The sequence below is a fragment of the Elephantulus edwardii genome, unplaced genomic scaffold, assembly GCF_000299155.1.
Source record: "Elephantulus edwardii isolate Elephantulus edwardi_28Jun2011 unplaced genomic scaffold, EleEdw1.0 scaffold00214, whole genome shotgun sequence".
Classification (NCBI taxonomy): Eukaryota; Metazoa; Chordata; class Mammalia; order Macroscelidea; family Macroscelididae; genus Elephantulus; species Elephantulus edwardii.
The window spans coordinates 2,145,643-2,171,899 of record NW_006399964.1 but is presented as its reverse complement, the minus strand read 5'-3'; the positions used below and the strand labels follow the sequence as shown (position 1 = coordinate 2,171,899).

The 26,257-nt window shown below is 40.8% G+C and overlaps 1 protein-coding gene and 1 pseudogene across 1 annotated transcript in view; both read left to right on the top strand.

Moving 5' to 3' along the window:
- The window catches only part of SMYD3 (SET and MYND domain containing 3), a 1,045,581-nt gene that overhangs the window by 64,855 nt on the left and 954,469 nt on the right, over nucleotides 1-26,257 (top strand). The gene's annotated exons all lie outside the window — the stretch shown is intronic.
- Nucleotides 23,922-24,213, top strand: LOC102847670 (annotated as a pseudogene).

Sequence of the window (26,257 nt, the reverse complement as noted above, 5' to 3'; positions counted from 1 at the left end):
ACATCCCTGGCGTACACCCTTCCCAATTTTGAACCATGCAGTGTTTCCTTGCTCTGTTCTTATGACTGCTTACTGGTCCAAGTTTAGGTTTTGCATTAACATGATCAGTGTTCTGGGATTCCCATTCTTCTCAGAGTCAGCCACAGTTTGTTGTGATCCACATGGTCAAACGCCTTTGCATAATCAATGAAACACAGATAGACATCCCTCTGGTATTCCCTGCTTTCAGCCAATATTCATCTAACATTAGCTCTAGTATCCCTATTACCATGACCCCTTCTAAACCCAGCCTGCACTTCTGGCATTTCTCTGTTGGTGTCCTGTTCCAGTGGTTTTTGGATAATCTTCAGCAGACTCTTGCTGCATGTGATATAAATTATATTGTTTGATAATTTCCATACTCTGTTGGATCACTTTTCTTTGTAATGAAAACAAATACAGATCTCTTCCAGTCAGTTGGCCAAGTGGTTGCCCTCCAGATTTCTTAACTTGACGAGCACATCTAGGGCAGTATCTGTCAGCTGAAATATTTCTATAACTTTTTTAAAGTTAGCCATAGATGTCTATCCCCATCTGTACTTTCCCTCCTTGGAGGTAAGGATTCTGAGGCTTTGTCTGACATACTTTGGGCATGTTGCAAGGAGGGACCAATTCTTGGAGAGGGATGTCTTGCTTGGGAGGGTGGAGGGATGGGGGAAGAGAGTGAGACTATTGATGAGATGGATTGATTGGGGTAAATGAGAGTAGGTATGTTAGAGACAATAAAGTTGGCACAGGATAGAGCAGGTTTCAAGGCTCTTGTCCATAGGGTTTCTATGCATAAAAACAGCAATCATGAGTACTTTGTCTCTAGATTTTTGTTTAATTTTTGGTAAAATAGGCATCATACCTACTTACTACATGCGACCTTTATGAGAATGAAGTGAGCACACAGGACAATTAGTGTTTATTTAGTGCCTGAAACATTGCCATGTTTCTCCAAGTGTGGCCCTCCACTCACCTCCTTAATTAGTTAAAATGACTTACAAAAATGCCTTTTGCTTTGCCTGTCCTCAAGGTCTCTCTGACTTCAAGCACAAAAATCTACCTTCTAAAACCAACTCCCTGATGAGTGCGGTGGTGAAGTTGTTATGTGCTTAGCTGCTGACTGAAAAGTTGAGAGTTTGAACCCCCCCATCCACTCTGTGGAGAAGACCTGGTTTCTGTAGATTATGGTCTAGGAAATCCTGTGGGACACTTCTACTTTGTTCACGGAGATAACAACAACAGCAACAAGAAGAAGAAGAAGTTCCCCTGGGGATTCTGATGTCCACCACATTTTGAGACGTGCTTGTTTACTGGACAGAGACACATTCATTTCATATTCTACCCTTTACTTATTTTATTGGAGAGCTCTGGTGCCCTAGTGGTAATAAATTACTACAAACCTAAAGGTGTAAAGGTCCTGCTCCAGGGAGAAGGACTGATAGGCAGTCTCCTCCCGTGCAATTTACTGCCTCTGAAAACCTGCTGGGGGTCAGCTCTGGGCTGGTTTGGCCTCTGTGGTGCACAGCAACCACCACCATCACAACCTATATTGTTGATCTCTGGGCCACTGAAGTTTGAGAACAGAGTTGTGGTTGTTGTCAGGTTCTGGCCAGTAGGTTCCGATCCATGGTGACCCTGAATACGGCAGGATCAGTAATGCTCAGTCCTGCGCCATCACCACGGTTGCAGCTCTGTGCCATCATCTTTGGTGCTGGTCCTCTACAAGTATGATGTTTCTTCAAGAATTGGCCCCTCTCGATAACATGCCCAGGGTCTGGGAGACAAAGCCTCCCCATCCTTGCTTCTAAGTCGTGCTCTTACTGCTTACAAGGCCAATTGCTTTGTTTTTTTTAGCAGTGAGTGGTATGTTAAAATTCTTTACCAAACTGCATTATTCAGTGGTATCGATTCTTTGCTCTTCCTTATTTATTCTTTGACTTTCACATGTCTGTTTTGTTGCTGTTGTTAGATCCATTAAGTTGAGTATGATCCATAGTGATCCTGCAACCTTGTCCCACCCTCTGTCGTGTCAGTCCTCACAATCTCTGACACACTTGAGCCCAGTGAAAATTGAAAATACCATTGCTTGGGACAAATGCACTTTACGCCTCAAAATTAGATTCTTGCTCTTTATCACTTCTCTTTTTTTAAAGATAAAAACCAAAGATAGCTTTATAAAGGAAGGTGTGTCCCAAAGGATGGTATGGGGCTTCTCCAGAGGAGAGGGAGTCATGGAGGAGGCAACTCTGCTATGACCTATGTACATGAGAGCCAGATAATTATTAGTCTAACATGAGTATCTGCAGCAGTTGTCAATTACATCCTGCTCAGAATCTTTTTTCTATTGTTCCTGAGCTTATCTGGAACTTTTTTCCTCAACCAATTTAACTTTCTTTTATTTTAACTTTGCTTTTGATTGAATTTCACCAACACGCCTTTTTTATATCTTTGATCTGTAGCTAAGTGTTTTCTTTTGTTAGCTGGAACTGAGACAGACAACCCAAGCTGCCAAGTGGCTCTAGAAGTTTATTTTTAAATGCCAAACATATTGTGTATGAAATAATCCATATCATAACCATTTTTAATCATTACTTTACCAGTCCTTGGTCAAAGAAATGAATCCAGTTATAGTATGTGGCCCAGCCTTTAATGAGCAAAATACTCAGTAAGCTTGCTGAAGGCTGATTTATTGAGCTGTTAAATGATTTATGTGGCTACTGTGCATAGGGAATGTTGAAGAAGTAAGTGGAGCCTAACTAGAAACTGAGCATGTGTCTGTAGCAGGATGACTCCTTATGTAATTGCTTTTCTTCCATCTTGGGACATCTAATTTTTCTCTATTTTTCTAGTAGATGAAAAAAATTGCCCTGGGGTCCCCCATTTGTTTGAAGTGGTGTGCCCTCCAGCCTGTATTCATAGTATACATGTTTTGAGTTACCACATTCTATTCAATCATTTGAACCAATATTTATTACCTAATTTTCTATGTTTTCTGGTAGCTCCTGGATGCAGGAACTGGTATCAACATTGTCTGCCAATTCTGATTGTTCTTCTCAGTGTAAATGAATTCTTTATATGGAATTTTAAATCTTATTTCCCTAAATTTTCTTCTAATGTAGGTAAGTTGTGTTGTGTGCCATCCAGTTGGAACCTACTTACAGCTGACCTTCCATTGGGTTTTTAAAGGCAGGAAATTGCATGAGAGGAGATTGTTTGCCTTTCTCCTGTGGAGTAGTGAGTGGATTTAAACCATGTACCTTTGGAATTTCAGCATAGCTTCTCACCAGTAGGCCACCAGAACTCCCTATTTTCTTTTCTATTTAGTTTTCTTTTTCTTTCTTTTTTTTTTTTATATACTTTATACTGGTTTTCATTCAAAGTTAATAAAATTCGTATACATTGTTTTCACACCAGATCTTTTTCTTTTCATTTACCCTTCTCTCACCCACCCATCAAATTGTGTGATTCTATGATTAAGGGTCCCCCCCTACACGCCCCCAACCTTGGATCCTTGTACTCATTGTACAATAATGGTCTTATACAGTATTTATCCTCATGAGACTGAGTTCACTTAGCATGATGCTCTACAGTCTCTCCCATGTTAGGTAGTAATTTATAAAATCATTGCTCCTGCATGCTGTATAGTATTCCATTGTGTGAATGCACCATAATTTTTCAGTCGATTTGACTGTGGTTGGACATTTGGCCTGTTTTCATGTTTTTGTGATGGTGAATGACGATGCTATGAACTTTGGTGTAAAAGTCTCTGTACCTCAGTTCTCATTTTCTCAGGGCATGTTCTAAGTAGTGGAATAGCTGTGTCATATGGAATTTCTGTGTTCAGCTTTTTGAGGAAATGCCAAACTGCCTTCCAGAATTGTTGCACCATTTTTTAATCCCACCAACAATGTATATGAGATCCTTTCTCTCCACTTCCTCTACAACATTTATTACTTGCTGCCCTGCTAAACTTTGCCACTGCTACTGAGATAAGATGGTATCACATTGTGGATTTGATTTGCAGCTCTCTTATTGCCAGTGATTTGGAGCATTTCTTTATGTGTCTGTTTGCCATTCGAATATCTTCATCTGTTAAAATTTTTTCCATTTTTTTGTAATTGGGTTATCAGTGTTTTCCTTGTGGAGGCCCAGGAGTATTCTGTAAACTTTTGTGATAAGACCCTTGTCTGAGAAAGTGTTATCAAAATTTGTCTATTTAGTTTTACTCTCCTTATAGGTCCAGTGGCCAGTTGTTTTGAAGAGTTCCTGTCCTTCAAGTGTGTTGTCCTTTAAACATTATAATTTGAAGAAATGAAACATTGCCTCACTCTCATCATTGATGAAACTGAGCACCATATGTGGACTACATTTTTTGTGGGAGTGGGATACAATTTTTAAAAAGATTTTATTCCCCCAATCACTGAGCCGCCGTCGAGGACTCAGCTGCCTCCCCCTCGAACCCCCTCGCTTCCCGACGCTCCGTCCCCCCTGCCCGCCTTCTCCCGCCACCTCCTTCCGCAGGCCGTTTCCACCGAGGAAAAGGAATCGTATCGTATGCCGCTATCCAGAACCTCCACTCTTTCGACCCCTTTGCTGATGCAAGTAAGGGTGATGACCTGCTTCCTGCTGGGACTGAGGATTATATCCATATAAGAATTCAACAGAGAAATGGCAGGAAGACCCTTACAACTGTCCAAGGGATCGCTGATGATTACGATAAAAAGAAACTAGTGAAGGCTTTTAAGAAGAAGTTTGCCTGCAATGGTACTCTAATTGAGCATCCAGAAAATGGAGAAGTAATTCAGCTACAGGGTGACCAACGCAAGAACATATGCCAGTTCCTTGTAGAGATTGGACTGGCTAAGGACGACCAGCTGAAGGTTCATGGGTTTTAAGTGCTTGTGGCTCACTGAAACTTAAGTGAGGATTTCCTTGCAATGAGTAGAAAATTTCCCTTCTGTCCCTTGTCATAAGTTTAAAACTTCACAGCTTGTATAATGTAACCATTTGGGGTCCACTTTTAACTTGGACTAGTGTAACACTTTCATGCAATAAACTGAAAAGAGCCATGCTGTCTAGTCTGGAAGTCCCTCATTTAAACGGAGGTCAAGCAGTAGGCACCTGAAACAAAGCAATAACATGATGTTTCAGCCAAACTCAGATCCCCAAGTTTGTAGATGGCTATGTCTAGCCCAGAATGCCCCTACTCCAAAAGAAGGCCACCCAGCACCTGAGCACCCCTAGATGGAGCTGAGAGGATGGGGTAAGGCTGCTGTACCCTTAGAAGGAGCTGTGGTAACGAAAGATCATTGGTGTCTTCAGACCAGCAAAGCAGGCAGAGCTTAGGAGTGAGATGGGACATCTATCTGCCACTAGGGTCTTAGTTCTTTCTGACCAGACATAATCCTGAAGCCTTGTCTGTCCCAGAAAACACCAGGATGTGAGGCAAACTTCAGAGTTAAACTTTTGACAAGGGAACAAGCTGACATATCAGTCCTAGCTAGCTGTAGAGCTTGCAGCTTGATAGCAACAGCGGCCCAATGCCCTGTGAAGGAACAACTTGTTCTCCCCCCACCACCCTTTTCAGTTTTAATGTTATGTATTTAAACTTATTTAAATAAAATTTGTTTTCAGAAACAAACAAACAAACAAAAATTTTACTGTGTTTTAGATGACAGGTTATACAGCAAATTAGGTTGCCATTTAACAATTTTCTCTACAGTAGTGGTTAGGTGTCCTGCAAAATTTGGGGATATTTTTTAATTGCACTGTCAGTGCAGAGGTATGCCGTTTGAAGCCACTAGCTGCTCTGCGGAAGAAAGATGGGCAGTCTTCTCCTGTGCAGTTTACTGCCTCTGGAAATGTACTGGAGGGTCAGCTGTGAATTGCCTCTGTCTTGTCGACACACAACAAAAGCAGCATTTTATTAATCAGTTTGTCTTCATAGCCTAGAGAGTAATACTACTGCGCTTGGAACAAAAAGACTTGGGTTCTAGCCCTGGTTCTATTATTTGCCAAATCTGTGACCTCAGACAAGTCACTTAATCTCCTTGAGTTTCATTTGTCTCACCTACAATATAGAGTGTTAGTTCCTTTCAATATTGTAGGATTTCAGTGAAATGTAAATTATCTAATATATTAAGCATCATATAATATCATCCTCCTCCGTGAAATGAGGATTTTAGAGATGAAAGAGGAATTAACTAAATCAGACAATGATACTGGATTTTGATTTTTCTCTTTGTAGCTAAGATGTTCTGAATGTAGTCTAGAAAAACCATATAAACCTGTAGAAAACCTGGAGAAAAAATTATCTATGTTTAATAGATAATGATAAGACACTAACTATTCTAGAGTAATTTGAACTGTTAATATTCATATCATATGTGTTGGAGAACTTTACTCTCAGGTATATTCTGCTTCTGGTGTTGTCTGTGCCCATTATTAATTATTTGAACCTTAAACATTATTAGAACTTAAGTTTCTTCATCAGTAAAACAAAAACACCTACTTCACAGAATTGGTGAAAGAAATGAATGAGATGATATATGATAAAAGTACTCAGCGTTCTCCATAATCCTATGATAGTGTAGATGTTTGATATATAACCAGTATGATAATTATAGCCAATATAGTAGACAATGATGTTTAACACTTACGGAAGGCTTCCTTTCAGGACCAGGCAAAGTGCACAGTCTTACTTTGCCTTGGAAAATGTCTTTAGGTTTCTATGGATATTCTTATAATGCCCATATTACAGATAAGGAAAGGGAAGTTTGGAGAAGTTATAACCTGCCAGATTTGTAAAGCTAGTACTGTCTGAATTCAGAGCTCATGCGTTTATGTTTAAAGCTTTTTCATTCCTGTGGGAAATTTGTCAGATATCAACAGTAATTATACATTCTGAAATGTGTACAGTTGGTTATAAAATAGTGCCTTTTTAAGATTAGAAAAAAATATACAGACAAGATTTGATTTCTAAAGTCCTCTCTGATAGTTTGTAGCTATCTAATATATCTAATTTACAGATTAGTTTGAAATATTTTTTAATATTTTCTTCACTATCAAATGTCTGTGTGAAGAGTGTTTGCTTAAATTATGAAAAAGCAGTCACCCATTTATTACAGTGTGAGGCATTGTTTGGAACTAACTGCATAATTACTGAGATTGCATTGAAGTTTGCTTTCATTTTGCCAGAAAGGCTTAAATAGCAGAGTATTTGAGAGAGAGATTGATTCATATGTTTTCTGAAAATACTCATTGCTAATTACTATTATTTTCGCTTTGCCATCGTAATGGCTCTGTGCTTTTGTAAGCAGGCTGATGAGGGTCATAGATGTTATCAGAGAACATAATTGTATCCCCTCTTTTCCTTAAACAGGTCCTTAAACATATAGGTCAGTGTTAGAGATAGCTGAGTGGTTATTCTCACAGTGGAATTCTTCAGTTCATTTTTAGAGAAAGACGTTTTGTATGTGAATATGCTAGTGCTTTGTTAGATGTTGTGTATTTAAGAGGAAAAATGGGGTCCCTCTGGGGCTCAGGTTGTTCATCATAAAATGTACTTTACTTTCCTGATAACTTGAGATAAAATGATGCTGAGAGTGCCTTAATGGTTATTCTTTTCATTGGCATTTTCCTATGACTCATTATGTAATAGTCCTTAATGTTTTGCTTGAATTAATATGAATGTTTTATGAGAATGCCAAGTTTTAAGGATTTCTCAACAGCTTAACTCTTAGTCTAATGTTAAAGCATATCAGCTAAGGCATACGAATCATCAAGGGGAACATTCGACTTTGCTTACTTTGGTAACTTAAGAAGGGACATTGAAAAAAATTGGGTGCAGTAGAAAATCCATTTTGTTACTGTGAACAGTAAATCCCTTTTTGAGTCTGCAACTGAGTTTGGTTTAAGTTCAAGAGGGGGACATACTGTCTAAGTCAGAAGGAACTTAGAATTTGGAGTCACTGGTTTTTTACTTTTGGGAAACTTACGTGCGACCATGTAGAAAAGGAACAGAAAACAGGGCGGGAGAGCACAGGGCCTTGAGCTAAGGGCCAGAAGGTGTGAGACTAGCCCAGCCCCTCACTGCGCCAGAGCAGAGAGCAGATAAAGAGCCCTTAGGCAGCCCCATGGCGCCTCTAGGGCCACACCAGCAGCAAGAGGTTAGTATATTTGTTGTTGACTCACAGACTTTGCTCACAGTTGATGTATCAAGAATGAGATTTATTAGGGAAATAAATTGTACAGTGGGGAAGGCTAAAAATATCATCCAGTGCAAATCCAAATACAGTCCAGCAGTCCCAAGCCAGGTTAACAGCAAAACAGAATTCCTTAATCAGTGAAAATCCTGGTTTCAGTTCAGCAACACAGATTCAAGAACCTCTGGTTTCCTCAATCATCTAGCAAAGTTTGCCTTAAAATAGTTATAAATTAGCTTCTCCTTCGGTGATTCAGCAAGCACTGCAAAACCTTTAACTGTGGCTTTGATCTCAGGACTCCTCTGCTTACACTTTGCCACTCTCCACCACCGTCACCAGGGTCTCGCCTCAGGATCTTGCTCCATTCTCCCTAAGTATTGCTGCCCAGTGCATGCATGCTCTCTCTCTTTGTCTCTCTCTCTCTCATTCTCATCTTAGTCCCACAGCTGTTGATGATTTCCAAGACCATGTATTTGCAGTTAAGGTAGCTGGAGATCAGAGGAGGCCAAGATAATGGCTAAAAAAGCCAATTTTAGTCTAACATTACAGCATGGTGTCTTGGGAGTATTAGAGGCCATGATCTTTTCCTTCGCCTATTCCTGACCAGTGGTTTTCCAGACTCTTTGTGAACATCCCCTTGTTTGAGAAGTGTATAACTTTGGTTCTCTTCCATCTGAAATTAGGGCAATAATTCTTTCTCATTATAATGTAAATCATTGTGTTTATGGAGCTTGCTACTTTTTTATTGACTGGAATCATGTGTGTTTGTATGATTCTGGAGGGCACTCTGGTGGCCTAATTGTAGGGAGTTAGGCTGCTATTCCAGCAAATAATTTCTGAAGCGAATTTACAACTTCAGAAACCCAATGGAGGATCAGCAGAGCTGGTTTTGACTCTCCATGGTAATGAGATTGACTCAAGGGTGGATAATTTCTTGAATAAAAAAAATCCTTGGCTCTGTGATTGAATAGCTCTTTGTCCCATGATGTGCTTTGGAAACTCTGAGTGATGATTGCGTATTTTGGCTGTTCCTCTGAGATGAGAAAGGATTTGTACTTGACCTCTGTCTGGGCCAAGAAAAGCAGTAGAGTGGATTTCATCAGAATTGTAGCTGTGGAAAAAAAATTTTGAGAGATTAAAAAGAACAGCTTGTGTCACTTAGATGCTAATGCAGGAGATGAATATAGAGGAATCAAGGCTAGATGCCTGGTGAATCTGTTTATTACATCTACTTAGAGGGGTGATAAGAAGTGCCAGGAAGCTGTTGTACATGCAGAGGAGGGAAACACTGCTTGGTTCAGGATCAGGAAAGGTGTGTGTCAAGAATGCATCTTTTCTCCATACCTTTTTCAATCTGTATGCAGAACAGATTGTTTGGGACTTTATGAGGAGGAACATGCCATCAGGCTTGGAAAAAGACTCATCATAACCTGAGTTATGCAGATGACACAACCTTGCTTGCTGGTCAAGGACTGCACTCTTCACTGTAGAATGCAAACAAAAATTCTAAACACTGGGCCAATTGGCAGTGTTTCTGCATCATGGTATCTGGAGAAGAAATTGAGGCTGTTAACAGTTTCATCTTGCTTGCATCCACAATCAGTACTTTTGGCACCAGCAGTCAGAAAATCAAAAGATGAGTTGCTTTAGGAAAGTCTGCTGTTAGGGACCTCTCTGGGATCTTCAGGAGCAATGATGTCAGTCTAGAGACTAAGATGTACCTGATCTTTGGAATTGCTTGATATGCATCTGAGAGCTTGACTCAGAACAATGACAAAGAATCAATGCTTTTGAGTTGTGGTGCTGGAGAATAGTATTGAACATACCATGAACTGCCAAGAGAATAAATAGACCCATCCTGGAGAGGGTGAAACCAGCTTGCTTCTTGGAGGCAAGGATGTTGAAACTCTGTCTTACATACTTTGGGCATGTTTTCAGGAGGGACTAATCCTTGGAGGGACATCATACTTGGAAGGGTAGAGGGACAGTGCAGGAGAAGAAGGTTGTGCATGAGATGGATTGACACAGTGACTGATAGGGCATGGTTAAGAGCTGCTGTTCATAGGTTTCTATGAGTCAGCTCCATGGCACATAACAGTAACAATAGCAAATATTTATTGTTAACAATGAGGATCATATCAGTTGAGAACATTGCCCCGCTTCTCACAAACTGTCCCTGGTGTAAAGATGATATAGGACTGACCCAACATGTCACCTCTCACAGCAACTGGAAATGACTTTGATGATGGGAAATTCAATGTGATTTTTGCTGAGAAGAAAGTTGATGGGAGAAGTACAGTTGTACCCATCCCTTTCCTCTTAGAACAGAGAGTGCTGGTGGTATATGTTGTCCATGATGAGGTGCTTGCTTGACCAAAGCTGCACACTTCTGGCAGTTTGCATCCTCCCCCCACTCCGTTGTGATTATGGCCTTGAGAACTTGCCATCTTTTTCCTGCAGAGCAGCGGTGAATTAGAACCACACTCTCCTTGATTGGCAGTGCCTCCCCTGACTACTAAAGCCAAAAGAGCACCCTCTCTTTCTTTAGGTGATGCTTAAAATTTATATGTTCCAGGAGGCCAAATCCAAACAAGGCTGGAAGGGTGGTTTTTCCATCTGACATTAAATGATTTGTTGTTATTGTTGCTGTTGTTAGGTGTCATTGTGCCGACTTCGACTCATAGCAGCCCTATGAACAGTGGATCAGAACCCTTCCCTATTTCCTACTGTCGTCCTCATCACTTCTGATGCACTTGAGCCTGTTGTTATAGTCGCTGAATCAGTCTGTCTTATTGAGGGTCTTCCTCTCTTTGCTGACCTTTCCAAATATGATGGCCTTTCCAAGGGTGGGCCCCTTCTAACAACATGCCCAAAATATGTGAGATGAAGCTTTACCATCTTTGCCTCCAAGTGACATCCTGGCTGCACTTTCTCCAAGACCTACTTGTTCTTTTGGCAATCCATGGGATATTCAGTACTCTTCTCCACCACCACAGCTCAAAGGCATCAATTCTTCTCTGTCATTCTTAATTATTGTACAACTTTCAGATAGATAACAAATAATTAAAAAGACCATGGCTTAAATCAGATACACCTTAGTCTTTAAACTGTCATTGTTGTTCCTGAACACCTTAGAGAGATCCTTGATATTGACAGTGAGCAAAGACTACAGCCTTCAATAAGGATTGCATCTCAACATCGAGGTGACAAAAATCCCCGCACCAGATCAATAGACAACATCATGATAGATGGAGAGAAGTTTGAAATTTCATCTTGCTGAGATCCACAGTCAGCACCCTTGGCACTAGCAGTCAAGATGTATTGCATTGAGTAAATCTGCTAAATAATTTATTGTTCTAATAATTGTCTTTCTGTGTGCCTTCTGCACGCCTGACACTTCTTAGATGCTCAGGATGTGTTGCTCTTTGGTTGAGTCATTGAGTGGCTCTGACTGAAAGGGACCCTGTGTACAGCAGGGCTCAGTCTTGCTAGGTCCTGTGCCATCTCTCTCCTCTATCATGTGCATAAAGCCATTGTTGCACACACTGTGTCAGTCTGCCTCCTGATTGAGGCTCAGGATATATAGTAGGGAACAAAACAGAACTTTCTGTTCTTGAGACAATGCCAAGCACATTATATGTATTTTGACACCTAATTCTCAGTGCCTAGTGCAATGCCAGTTGGCAAGTATACCTTCAATAATGTGTTAAATGAGCACCTTTATAAAATAATTATGGATTTAAAAAAATTGGGATGCTTTGTAAAGCTAATTGCTTTTCCACTCAAACAGATCATACACATTTTTCTGTGTAACCAGTTACAATGATGTAAGTTTTAAAAGTGTGGTGCAGCTGATTCAAGCCATGGTATTTTCAGTTCTTTTTTTTCCGCTCCCCTGTCCTTGCTTTTGCATTTCCTGTTTCCATTCCACTCTCCTTCCTGTCCCTTTCTGGCTGCTGAACTTTGTCCTTCAGCAAATTCTGCCCCTTTGGTCATGAGTTGTTTTGAGAAGTTGGGGCATCAGAATGTCTTGTGTGGCAGGTTACTAAAAGGTCATCAGTTCCAAACCACCAGCTGCTCCACAGGAGAAAGGTGAACAGTCCTCCTCTACACCTTCACAGCCTCAGACAGCTTCCAAAACCCTCTGGAATGGACCCACAGCTGAGGGCTCTCTCCCTGGGGTACTGTTCATAGCATCATTCTGTGGTTTGAATGGGGCAAGTTCATTTTTAGGCTTCAGAGGTAGCTAAGGAACATGGTCTTGGGGGCTCCACCAGTCTCTGTCTGACCAGTAAGCCTGGGATTTTTTTATGCTTTCGCGTTTTGGTTTACAGTTTCCTCCCACTCTGTCCAGGACCTTCTGTTGCTATCCTTTTAAGAGCAGCCAAGAGTTTGTAGGCAGGCATTATTTGATTTAGTGAAGTAACTGGACCCAGATCACCCAGTGACAGAATTGCATCTTGAACTCGGGTCTTTCTGACACTTGAGCCCCAACTATAAACCGGAAGAACTCTTGACTACCTCCAGGTGGAGTTCAAACCCTGGTCTGCTAAGTTCCAAAACCTGTGCCTTGTACATGCACATGTGTCATAAATAATAATTTCCTGCTAATAACGTGCATTCAGAAACCCTATGAATTTTGATAAATGTTGATAGGTGTAGAGGGGCTTCAGGCTTTTTGTTCATAGGGTCGCTATGAGTTGTGCTCAGTTTGAAGGCAATCAACAACAACAACAACAACAAATCTTTTTCTTTAAGTAGTTTCTTTAGATTTAGGAAGGAGCATTTCGTTGTTGTTGTTTACCGTTGATTTGTAACTAACCCACCGGTGACCCTCCAGTGGATTTTCTGAGGCAGTTAATTGCACGGGAAGAGATTGCTCATCTTTCTCCTGCGGAGCAGCTGGTGGCCTTGAACTGAGTACCTTCGGGATAGCAGTGCAACTTCTTGCCACTAGGCCACCAGAACACTCCCTAGGAAAGAGCAGTAGACTATATCATTCTAAGAAGTGATTTTAGAAGAAGGCATTTTTATTTATTTATTTATTTATTTTAAAAGACACAGTAGTTATTGAGGAAGCTTTCCCAACTGATGTGGTATCAGTATTGCTAGATTTTTTCTTTTCAAAGCTAATAGTTTATTTATGTTTGGTTACATATACTATAAGTAGGGAAATAGAATGTACAACAATTCCAAATAGATTTAAAAGGGACTGTGCAACACAGTGTTTAGAAACAGCTTGATTTTAGAAAAAGAGAATTGAGATTCAGCTATTTAGGAATGAACCACATTTTTATGCTCATCTAGATTCAAACAAGCAAATTGTTTTCAGTCTTGTCGGAGACATCTTAAAACCTGCAGGCCTAACGCACGTCATTGTGAACAGAGAAGGCCGACTCGTCGGAACAATATCTTTCTGTAATCCCTCTTTTGAAAAGTTGCTGAGCTGGAGTAATCCAGAGACAAGCTGTCTTTTGCAAGTTTTTGTGGCATATTTGAAAACTGAATAGTCAAGACTTTTGTGTCTTACTGATGTGTCTGTTTTTACTTGTAATGTTCAGGCTAATGCCAAGATGAAAAACTTGTCTATTCCTCACCCATACTAAAGTACAGAATTGTTTTTCTTCTGTATATTTGCATAGGTAAAAGGAAAAACATGGGTGTGTTTTTCTCCTGAGAGTAGAAAAAAGGTATTCCACAATCCAGTGTGTTTTTGGTGGGGCTTGAACTTCATTGGAACTCTTGATATTTCTTTGAGAGCCTTGGTAGAGAATTTAATTCTGTAATGGCTCTCTGCTAAGGTCAGTGCAGAGTAACCTCTTAGTGGATAGCTGAGGTGGCAGAGCAAAACACTGTAGAATCTTACACCTAGAAGTATGATTGGTAGACCAGCAGCACTGACAGAAATAGGAGCTTTTTTGAGATGTTGAATCTAAGACCTAGTGCTAGACTGACTTAATAGAATTCATGTGTTAACAGGATCTCCTGGTGGTTTATGTGCATAAATTTGAGGAGCATGAAACTACAGAACCAGATTACCCAACTATGGAACCTGAATGAGATACTTACTAGCTTTGTGGCTTATTTACCTTAATGTGTCTCAGATTTTTATTTATAAAATACGAGAAGGTTGTTTTATAGAAAAACAGGTTAATGAACTTTAGACTGTTGACTTGTTCCCTTTCTACTCTGAGCCTGGTCACTACTCCTTAGGAAACGTGGTGGCCCCTCACTCCCAGGATGTCACCATACTGATGCTGACCTTAATGTGGATGACAGATTGTCATAGAGCACAAGAGCCCGGAGCTTCCGTGATCCTCCAGCCTCAACCTCCTGCTCAACTGGGACTACAGACGTGCCATTACACCCAGGCCACTGTTAAGTTACTGAAGAAAGTTTTTTAAAAAAGTATTGTCTGATACAGAATAACAGTGTAATCTTCCCCTCCCCATCCCAAAGTGAAGTCTTTTTAATAGAATAAAATGAATTCAGGCTGTTGCTGCAAAGTAAAAATTTTTGTTATTGTTAGGTGCCATGGAGCTGACTCTGCCTCAGCAGTTCTGGGTAGTACACAGACTGAAGCCTTGCCTGCCCTGTGCCGTCCTCACAATCTCTGCTGTGCTGAAGTTCATTGTTGCAGTCGCTGTGCTAACCTGTAGGATCTTCCTCTCCTTTTTGGACTGTCCATTTTTCTCAGCTTGATGCCCTTTTATAAGGACTAGCCCCCTCCGATAACATGCTCAGAGAATGTGCTTCTAGGAAGCTTCATGGCTACACTTAGATCTACTTGCCCTTTTGACAGGGCACAGCATGTATATTCGGTATGTTTCTACAAGTCCTCACATCAAAGACATCAGTTATTTAGTTTCCCTGTTCATCCAGCTTTCACATGCATATGAAGCAATTGGAAATACCATGGCTTGGGGCAGGTGCGTTTTAGTTTTTAAACGAAAGTCTTTGCTATTGCTATTTAATCTCTTAAAGAGAGTTTTTGCAGGAAATTTGCCCAGTGGATTATATCTTTTGATTTCTTGACTAATGATTCCATGGGTTTAAATAAAATGAAACCATTGACAAATCAGGTCTTTTCTCCGTTTAGCCTGTTGGTTCAGTTCTGAGTATTACTGTTTTTGTTTTTTTTAAATTTTATATTGGTTTGCTTAAAAAGTTTATATCCATTATGTTTCATCCTATCCTTCATTCACATTGTGTTTTATATAATCATTCCCACTCATTATATTTCATAAAATTAATCACCACTGAGCTATGTGTTGAGGTATAGTTTGTAATGAAGGCTGGATATAGTCTGTGATCTTCTTCCGTAAGTGCTTTAAGCCCTCTTGACTTTCAGCAAGCAAGTTGTGTCATCCACATAATGCAGATCATTGGTCAGTCTTCCTCCAATCCTGTGCTGTATTCTTCTGCATCTAGTCCAGCTTCTGATGTTGCTCGGTGTACAGATTGAATAGATATGGAGAAAAGGATATAGTCTTGACATACGCGATTCCTTATTTTAAACCATGTTGTGCCCCCTTTCTCTGTTCAAGCTCCTGCTTCTTGGTCTATGTGCAGGTACTGCGTGAGCACAACTAAGGGTTCTGGAATTTTCTTTTTTTTTTTCAATGTTTTTAAAAAATCACCTCTCTTAGCTGACCTTCCCATGGCCTCTCAGAGGCTTTAAGTTGCTTGGGAGGAGATTCCCCATCCTTTGTCCATTGATGAGATTGATGAGAGCTATTGATGGATTTGAACCACCTATTTAGGATTACCAGTACAACTCCATACATGCTATGCTCATTATTTATAATTTATTATACTCCTCAGACATATACTTTTGAATGGTCAATAAAATGCAAGTAAAATAAAATGTAAAATGTAAGTGCATTTCTCTGGTATTCTCTGCTTTCTTTCAATATCCATCTGACATTAGCAATGATAATCCTCATTCTAAGGCCTTTTCTGCATCTAGCTTGAATTTCTGGCAGTTTCTGGTCTACTGCTCCAGTTGGTTGTGAGTTTTTGTTTTGTTTTAATCCTCAGCAATATTTTCTTGCATCTGATAACTTGATATTAATTTAATATTTGATATTGAAGTGTCTGAATTCTGCTGGATCACTCTTTTTTTTTTTCTTTCCAGAATGGGTAGAAATATAGATCTTTTGTTTGGCTGTGTACAGTTGTCTTCCACATTACTTGACGTAGACAAGTGAACTGCATATGTTTGCTGAAACACATCAGTAGATACCCCATCAGTTCCTGTACCTTATTTTTTGGCAGTGCCGTCAGTGGAGTTTGGCCTTCTTCCTTTATTTCCACTGGTTCCTGACCATATGCTCCCTCCTGAGAAGGTTCATTGTGCACCAGCTTCTCTTTTGTACAGTGATTTTGTGTATTATTCTCCTTGAGCTGTTATTTGAAACCTTCCATTTAGCTCTGTTATTTCCTAATGTCTTCCTTTAGCTTCTCTACTACATATGTTATAAATTTATGTAAAAGCTAAAGGACCCGAAAGTAGAATTTAGAATATTTTAAATACTATTTAAATTAATTTGTTTAGATATTGCCAGTGTTTGGTACCTTTTGGTAGGTATCTGTTAGTCCTACAGCGGGCTTGAGTGGCGCTTTAGTTTTGGGGCGGGACAGCGTTTCCTTTCTCAGCCTGGATTTCCCCACTTCCTGCGGCAGGCCCTGGTGCTGTCATTGGTGGGGTGATCTTCCAGGGGAGTCTAACTGTGGGAGGTGAAGGGAGTTCTCCACACACCCAGCGTCTGATTCAGTTCTCACTTCATTAGTCAGTGCTCAGCTGGCAAAATATCTCTCCCACCACACTGTGAAAAAACAAAGCAGTCCTGCTGTTAGTTCTTAGGTGCCGTCGAGTTGAGTATGATCCATAGTGAGCCCGTGAACAACGATGCTGAACCCTGCGCCATCCTCACACTGCCTGACACACCAGAGCCCCATGTGGCACTCATTGTGTCAATCACGTGATTAAGGGTCTTCCTCTTTTTTGTTGAAGCAGAGGGTCGTGAAAGCAATTATAGACCCCAGAAAAGCAAGTTACGTCCATCAAGCAAGATCCAAATAATGGTATTTGATGAGCCAAGTATAGCTGGGCAGGGCCTTTTCTCAGGTTCACAATCCCATATCATTTTTTTAAATTTTAAAAATATTTTTATTGGTTTTCATATAATAATTCCTTTACATTATATTTCATTCATGCACATTGTATTTTATACAATAATCCCATATCTTTTTCCCTGAAAGCTTTTCTGAGCTGCTAATTTAGTGTTATCAAAAAAGGAAGTTGTTAGGGAGCTCTGGTGGCCTAGTGGCAAGAAGCTGGGCTGTAGTCCCAAAGGCACACAGTTTGAATCCACCAGTTGCTCCGCTGGAGAAGGAGGGACAATCTCCATCTGTACCAGTCGGATCTAATTTGAAGGTACACAACAAGAAAAAAAAAATACAACAGTTCTTATACTCCATAGACTTCATTCCAATGATCTCTAGACCATGATGTCTTTAATAGGGTTATAAATGAGAAGAGACCTGGAAGGTATTGTTAGAAGCCAGAGGAGTTTGTAAATCCTTCTTTTGCACTAGTCCTGAAGGAAGCAGGAACCCAAACCCTTGGGAGCTAGTGTGCTGGTTCCTTGAGGGTCCTCACTGTCTCTTCCAGTGGAAGGGCTTCTTACAAGGACAACACAACACAATATTACTAGATTGACCAAGGTGGGGGTGCATCTTGTATAGTGACTTGTATCCTCATCCTCTTCTGGGGCCCTTGTGTCAGTAGTTCGTAAGTGAGTTTGTTGGGTGAGTTTGTTGACAATTTTCATCGGTGCATTGGAAGCCATTAGGTAATCTTCTAGTCCGTTGCTGCATGGAGTAGGTCTTGTGTTTCAGAGTTTGCTTCAGGCTTCCATGCATGCATTCAGTAAGATCAGGTGCTGTGGGATCATATGGGAGATCAAAGTGCTCCGCAGTCCCCATCGATCAGCCCACTTCTGCACTTCATGGTCAATAAGATGAATTCCTGGTTACTGTAGTGTGAATGGGCATGCCATATGCAGGGCATAAAAGCTGGAGGCATACCTAGTAAAAGTAAAGTAAAAAGAAAAGGCATACCTAGTTATCAGATATAGGGAGAGGCCCTCTACAGTCAATTTGCCACCTTTGTGCTGGGGCTTCTGCCCATGCTATGTGCCCCATAGTGAGAGCAGCTCACTGTGTGTGATCCAGAGAGCAGCTAGGGCATTGCCAATAGGCATTAGTAATGTGCTTCATGGACAAGTGAAGACTCAATTACTCAGCTATAGCCCATAAGGACTGAGATCCTTTATGGTCAATTTTACCATGTAGCCGTTCTCCCAGTTGGTAAGTAGGTACTTCCCACAAGGCACTCAGGTGAGCTAGGTCATCCATCCACCTCAGTGTTTCCAGGGAGAGACAAAGTACTCTGTATGTCCAGATATATGTGAAAGAGAAATTTCCTTGCCTAGTATCCATAAATCGTCTCATGATTCATTACTCCATAAGGGGAGATGACTGATCATCCACTCTCATTTCACTGGTCAGTTAATATAGTAAGTCCTTTGAAAACAGCCCACCCATCTCATTGTGCACAGAGTAACGGGCTATGTTCACATTTTAAAATCATCTAAGCAGCTCTGAGCTCAGGCCCCCAGCGACTCTGCCCATTACCATGGCCCATCCACACATGGGGTAATTGGTTAGCCACTGCCGTCCATCATGGAGGATTTCCCCGAATGGTCCTGTCAGTATACTGCGTGCACTCAGGTATGGGCCATATGCCTTTGGTACTGTGGGTCTTACAGAGAACATCCCAGAAAATGGGAGTGGCTGCATCTTGAGTTGTTGCATGCATGACCAGGCTTGAGCACTAGTGGAGCTCATCACTCAGTAGGCTGGCTGAAAGAATGCTCCACTGTTGGAGGTAGGCATGCCAGCTGGGGATGGGGGCTTGTTTTGTGTTGTTGGGTGCCTTTGAGTCAAGTATGACTCATGACGCCCCTATGAACAACAGATCTGAATGCTGCCTCTCCTGTGCCACCCTCACAATCTCACCACTTTTAAAAAGGTTTCTTTTGGAATATTTCAAAATGAAAGAAAATGTCTAGTGCTGAGAATGTGCCTGAAGCCCATTGCTGCAGTCAGTGTGTCAACTCACCTGGCTGAGGGTCTTCCTCTCCTGCACTGTCCCTCTCCTTTTTCAAGCATGATGTCTCTCTCCAAGGAATAACCTTTCTGAGCAACATGCCCAAAGTATGTAAGACAAAGCTTCATCATCTTAGACTCCAAGGAGCACTCTGGCTTTATTTTCTCCAAGACTTATCTGTCTGTTCTTTTGATAGTCCATGGGATATTCATACTCTTTTCCAATACCATAATTGAAAGGCATAATCTTCAATGAAACCCTGGACAGGGATGCAGGTTCACATCTTTATAGAAGCACCCTTAGTGACTAGTTGTAAACTCTTACATACTGTGCCCAGTTTCTTTTCTTAGAACTTAATTTTGCATTGTCGTGTAGGAGATGTTAAGGAGGTTAAGTCTATTCGAAGTGCAGTCTGAAGCCATGTAGAGTTTTCAGGCATGTGCTGCTGAGTTGACATTGACCCTCCAGTCAGTTTTCTGAGGCTATATGAGCAGTTGGTGAACTCAGCCTGCCTGCCTTTGGATTGACAGCACAACTCCTTAGCCACTCAGCCTCCAGAGCTTCCTACATGCTTTGATTTTTGTTGTTGTGTACCATTGAGTTGCAACAACCTATAGCTGACCCTCCAGCAGATTTTCAGAGTCAATAAATTGCATGAGAGGAGATTGTCTATCATTTTCCTCGCAGAGCAGCTGGTGGATTAGAACTGTGTGCCTTCAGGATTGTGGTACAACTTCTTACCACTAGTCCACCAGAGCTCCCTACATGCTTTCTGATTATTGTTGTTGTTGATTGCCATTGAGTCGAGCATGACTCATAGCGACCCCATGAACAAAAGGCCTGAAGCCTCTATAATTATCGACATTTATCAAAGTTCATAGAGTTTCTAGAGGCATGTTGTTTAAGAAGTGGATGCCACTCCTGCCTCAAGAGCGTATGTCACAGTAGGAATTTCTCTGGGTTTTTATTACCCAGATGGGCCTAAAGGTCCTCTAGTTCCTGTGCTTGACATGTGCTTCCAACTTGTTAGCATTTAAAGGTTAATGAAATTAGGAGCCAAATTTGATAGCAGAGCACTTTTTAACTTTGTTGACTTTAGGAACAGGCTTTCTGCATTGTTGTAGACAGTCTTTCTATTCAGATGTTATGATCTTTTTATAGATAAGAGATAAACGGCTTTAATCTTACTCTGGGGATGTAGGATGGGCCCCAGATGAAATCCTCGCTACAATAAGCTGAGCGCCAGTGCATAATTGCTGTGCTAGCTGGAGCGTTAATCCTCTCATCAAATATTGATCTGTGCTTCATATCACATTTATTTTTAGAGCCTTTACTATGGAAAGTAGATTTGTTAGCTTTTGAATTTTGACTAAAACGAGAGACAAAGTGAACATGCATTCTTATGGTTTTTAAAGTTTGCATGGTTTAAAGCCGGTCAAAACATTTTTAAAAAGGCTTGTTTTGAAATATTTCAAAATTATAGACAAATGGAAAGATTGGTACAGAGAAATGATTCAGTTGGTTTGAGCATTTTGTGACATTGGCTTTATTTTGTTTATTCGCCTTTCTGTTCTTAATTCCTAACATTTGACTATCCACTTACACATAAATAGTAGGTATTTTTCTGAATCACGGGAGAAAAAGCTATGTATGTAATGTCTCTTTTAGTTTTAATACATCCCTGTGTGTTCCCCCCCCGTATGTTTTAAAAGAATAAACATGTTAACTTACATAACACCTGTATACTTACTTGAATTCAGGAAATTTTACCTTCATGTAATACTTTATAGTCCATCTTCAACCAGACAATGACTACAGAGTCATATCATCTTGAAGTGTCACGTCAGGAGGCACCCAGCCTCGAGCTTCTCTTGGATGTCATTTTGGCCAGGAGGGGCCAATCATAGGAAAAAAGACATTATGCTTGGAAAGGTGGACAGTCATTGAAAGAGAAGACCCTCAGTGAGATGGACTGATACAGTGCCTGTAACAGGTTCAGATCTCTTGTCTAAACAGAGGGCCATTATGAGTTGTAGTCAACTTGATGGCACCTAACAACAGCAGTCAAGGTATTGCCTGCTCTGTAATTATTGCTTTCCCTTTTGTAGTTCAGACTAAACTGTGCAATTGTTATTATCGTTGCTAGGTATGGCTCTTAGCAACCCTATGAACAAAAGATCTTAACCTATGCTGTCTATCCCATGCTGTCCTCACACTTCCTGACACACAGGAGCCCATTGTGGCAGTCACTGTGTCAGTCTACCTTATTGAGGGTCTTCCTTTCATTTGCCAACACTCGACCCTTCCCAGCATCATGTCCTCCACCATGGAATAGCCCTTCCTAGCAATTTTCCCAGAGTATATGAGGCAAAGCCTCATTATTCTTGCCTCCAAAGAGCACTCTGGCTGCACCCTCTCCAAGACATATCTGTTCTTTTGGCCATCCATGGGTGTTCCATGCTCTTCTCCAGTACCACAGCTCAAAGATGTCAGTGCTTTTTCTGTCATCCTTATTCATTATGCAACTCTCAGATGCAGAGCAAGTAATCGGAAAGACTATGGCCTGAATCTGATGTACCTTAGTCCTCATACTGATATCTTCACTCCTCAATAATTTGGAAAGGTCCCTAACTGCAGATTTTCCCAGTGCATTGTGTCTCGTTATTTCCTGACTTCTGGTACCAAGGGTGTTAGTTGTGGATCCAAGCAAGAGGAAACAGTTGACCGTTTCAGTTTCCTCTCCATCCATCATGATGTGCTTATTGGTACAGTGGTAAAAATCTTTGTTTTCCTGACACTGAGATACAATCCATATTGAAGGCGGCGTTCATTGATCTTCTGCAACAGGTGCTTAAAGTCCTCCTTACTTTCAGCAAACAAGGTTGTGTTATCTACATAATGGAGGTTTTGGATGAGTCTCCCTCGAATCATGATGCTACACTCCTCTTTATAGAGTTCAGTTTCTCGAATAATTTGTTCAGCATACAGATTGATTAAGTATGGAGAGAGAGTACAACCCTGATGCACTCATTTGTTAATTTTAAACCACATAGTGTTCCCTTGCTGTGTTCACATGAGCTCTGGGACTCCCATTGTTCTCGGTGTCAAGCATAACATGTCATGATGCAGTCAGTCAAATGTGTTTGCATAGTTAATAAAGCACAAATAGGCATTCTTCTGGTGTTCTTTACTTTCAACTAGGATCCATCTGACATCAATGATAATATTTCTGGTGCCACAGCCTCTTCTAAAGCCTACTTGAACTTTTGGCAGAAACATTTAGAAATCCTGAAAATACTGTTATATTTTCTGCCTTTATATATTTAGTGTCTGCTGATGCTTGGTATTTGCCTGAAATAATCTTTATTATAATAACTGTCAAAGGATGATTTTCAGAATAGTCGGTAGGGAGTTGCATTGCTAACCCGAAGTTGTGCCTTTCTGGAGGTTTGAATCCACCATCCCCTTCCATGGGACAAAGATGGACAATCTCCAGTGTGAGTGAATGCTTCAGAAACCAGGTGGAACTGTTGGTCAGAGAGTCACTATAAACTGTAGGCCTTTTGGTGTCAAGCACATAACAATAATCACAACAACAATGGCAGCAAAAATGCTATTTATTCTTTCAAAGTTAAATTATAATTATGTCTGTTCCTTTATAAACATTTCAGTATTTAGTAGTGCTCCACATAATTTATGGAGTCCTATATAATGAACACCAGGTTATGCCAAGAAATCAGGAGGAAAACCACCTGACCTACTAATTGGAAGAGATTTCTATCTATTCCCATTCCAAAAGAAGGTGATTCGACAGAGTGTGGAAATTATCGAACAATATCGCTAATATCACAGGCAAGCAAAATCCTGCTGAAAGTTAACAAAAAATGACTGGAACAGCACACTAGCAGAGAACTGTTAGATGTGCAGGCTAGGTTTGGAAGAGGCTGTGGCACTAGGGATCTTATAGCGAATGTTAAATGGGTCTAAGCTGAAAGCAGAGAGTACCAGAGGAATGTCTATCTGTGCTTCATTGACTGTGCAAAGGCATTTGACTGTGTGGATCCTAACAAATTGTGGCTTACTCTGGGAAGAATGGGAATCCCAGAACATTTGATTGTACTTATATGAAACCTATACTTGGGCCAGGAAGCAGTCTTCGGAACAGAGCGAGGAAACACTGCATGGTTCAGATCAGGAAAGGTACCCCAGGGATGCATCCAGTACCTTTTCAATCTATATGCAGAGTACATTATCAGGGCGACTGGGTTCTGTGAGGAGGAATGTGGCATCAGGACTGGAGGAACACCCATTAACACCCTACATTATGCAGATGACACAACCCTGCTTGCTGAAACTGAGGAGGGCCTGAGGCATTTGCTGCAGAAGGTCAAGGACTGCAGCTTTCAATTCCAGTTCAATAAAAATAAAGGGTTTTGGGTGCGGTGCTGGGCTCTTAAGAACACACTGCTCGGGTGCGGATTCGTTTCCCGGGACTGTGGCTTGCAAGGTCCGCCATGGAGCCAGAGCGGATGCCAGACGCAGGTTGCAGAAAATCCTCACTCTGAGTATGGTCTCACAGACAACGTCGAGAGAATAGTAGAAAATGAGAAGATTAATGCTGAAAAGTCATCAAAACAGAAGGTGGATCTCCAGTCACTGCCAACCCGTGCCTACCTGGATCAGACAGTTGTGCCTATTTTATTACAGGGTCTTGCTGTTCTGGCAAAGGAGAGACCGCCAAACTCCATTGAATTTCTAGCATCATACCTTTTAAAAAACAAGGCACAGTTTGAAGATCGAAACTGACTTATTGGGAAGAACAGAAAAATTGGTTGCTACTCTAGATTTACGTAATTAAGTGGCAGCTTAATTGCCATGATTGCCCCTGCCCCCCCTTTTGGAGATATAAAAACCTTCAGGACCATACAACTTCATTCTGGAGTTGCAGAAGAGAACATATTTTCCCTTATTTTGAGTTAATCACAATACTTATTTAATGAGTGTATTCTGTGCAATTTTTTTCTTCAGATTGTCTTTAACTTTGTTTTTAAAAGACCTTCAAAAGAAATAGTTGAAATGCCAAAAAAAAAAAAAGGGTTTTGGAATTTGGGGAAGGTCGCAAGCAACATAACAACAACAACAACAAGTGCTGTTCCAAGGGGGAAATTAACTGATGATCTACTCCCCTGGTAGGCCACCAGACAACATAAGACAACAGCCTGGGAAATGCTAGGGAGCAGCTCTGTTCTATCACAAGGGATCACGCTGAGCCAAAAATCAACACTATCTCTTAATAACTTCAACAAACTCAACTGCACTTACCTAAAATATATTCAGTAACACTGTGAAAAAGAGGACAGTTAAAAGTGGCATCTTAGATAATTCATTCAGCTATTAACTTTTGTGTAAAGATTTAATTAGCTAAGGACATTCTTTTCTCTTTGCATTAAGCAATATAAAGAAACTTCTCATTAGTATTTTAAAAGTATTTGAAACTCTTTAATTAGGTATAAATGCATTCATTATCTACTAGTCTGAATACTGAATGTTGACTTGGCTAAATCTCATTTATCATCTGGTAACTATCAGTTACAGGCCACGCTAATAAGTGAGCCAACAGACAGACTGACCCAGGGGGCAGAAGACAAGTGTGTTTAAACATCACTGCAAGCAGACAGCAGTGCTACACCATGCAAGAGAGTGTCTGCACAGAACACTAGCTAAAGAGAATACAGGAAAACCCATCAGGTAAGTGCTGGACATTTTATGGCATTTCTTGTATTTTCAAAGTGTATTAATCCAAAAAATTTGGTTTCATCTCAAGGAAAATTAATTCAAACATATTTACTATTGTGGCACTAGAGACAATTATCACCAATGTCAGATGGATCTTGGCAGAAAGCAGAGTACCAGAGGAATGTCTATCTGTGTTTCATTGACTATGTAAAGGCATTTAACTGTGTGGGTCACAAGTTGTGGCTAGTTGTGAGGAAAATGGGAATCCCAGAACACTTGATTGTGCTTATGTGAAACTTATTCTTGGCCAATTGACAGCATCATAATAGATGGTGAAGAGATTGAGATTGTTAAACAGCTTAAGTTTGCTTGGCTCCAGTCAACACTCTTGGTATCAACAGCCAGGAAATGAAAAGATGGATTGCATTGGGAAAGCTTGCTGTCTGAGACCTCTACAAAGTACTGAAGAGCAACAGTGTCAGTCTGGAGACTAAAGTGCACCTGATCTCTGCCACAGTCTTTGCAGTTAATTTCTATGCATCAGAAAGCTGGACAATGACTATGGAGGATAGGAGAATTGTTGCCTTCAAGCTGGAGAAGAGTATTGAATACACCATGGACTACTAAGAGGTAAAAGCAAGTTTATCCTAGAGAGGGTGAGATCAGGCTTCTCCTTGGAGGCAAGGATTCTGAAGCGTCATCTGACATACTTTGGACATGTTGCAGTGCGGGACCAGTCCTTGGAGAGGACGTCATGCTTGGGAGGGTGGAAGGGCAGTGCAAGAGAGGAAGACCCTCAACGAAGTGGATTGATTCAGTGACTGGGATAATGGGGGTAGGTGTGTCAGAGACGGTGAGATTGGCACAGCGTAGAGCAGGGTTTGGGGCTGTTGTACATAGACTTGCTATGAGTTGCAGGCGACTCGAAGGTGCATAACAACAATTTAAACAGCGTTATAGAAATTTGTGCATCTAAAAGTTAATGAATAAGGGTGGCAGAAGAATTGATGCCTTTGAATTTGATGTTGGGGAAAAACATTGAATATCCCACTGACTTTGATAAACATTTCTCTGGTATTCTCTGCTTTCTGCCAAGATCCATCTAACATTAGCT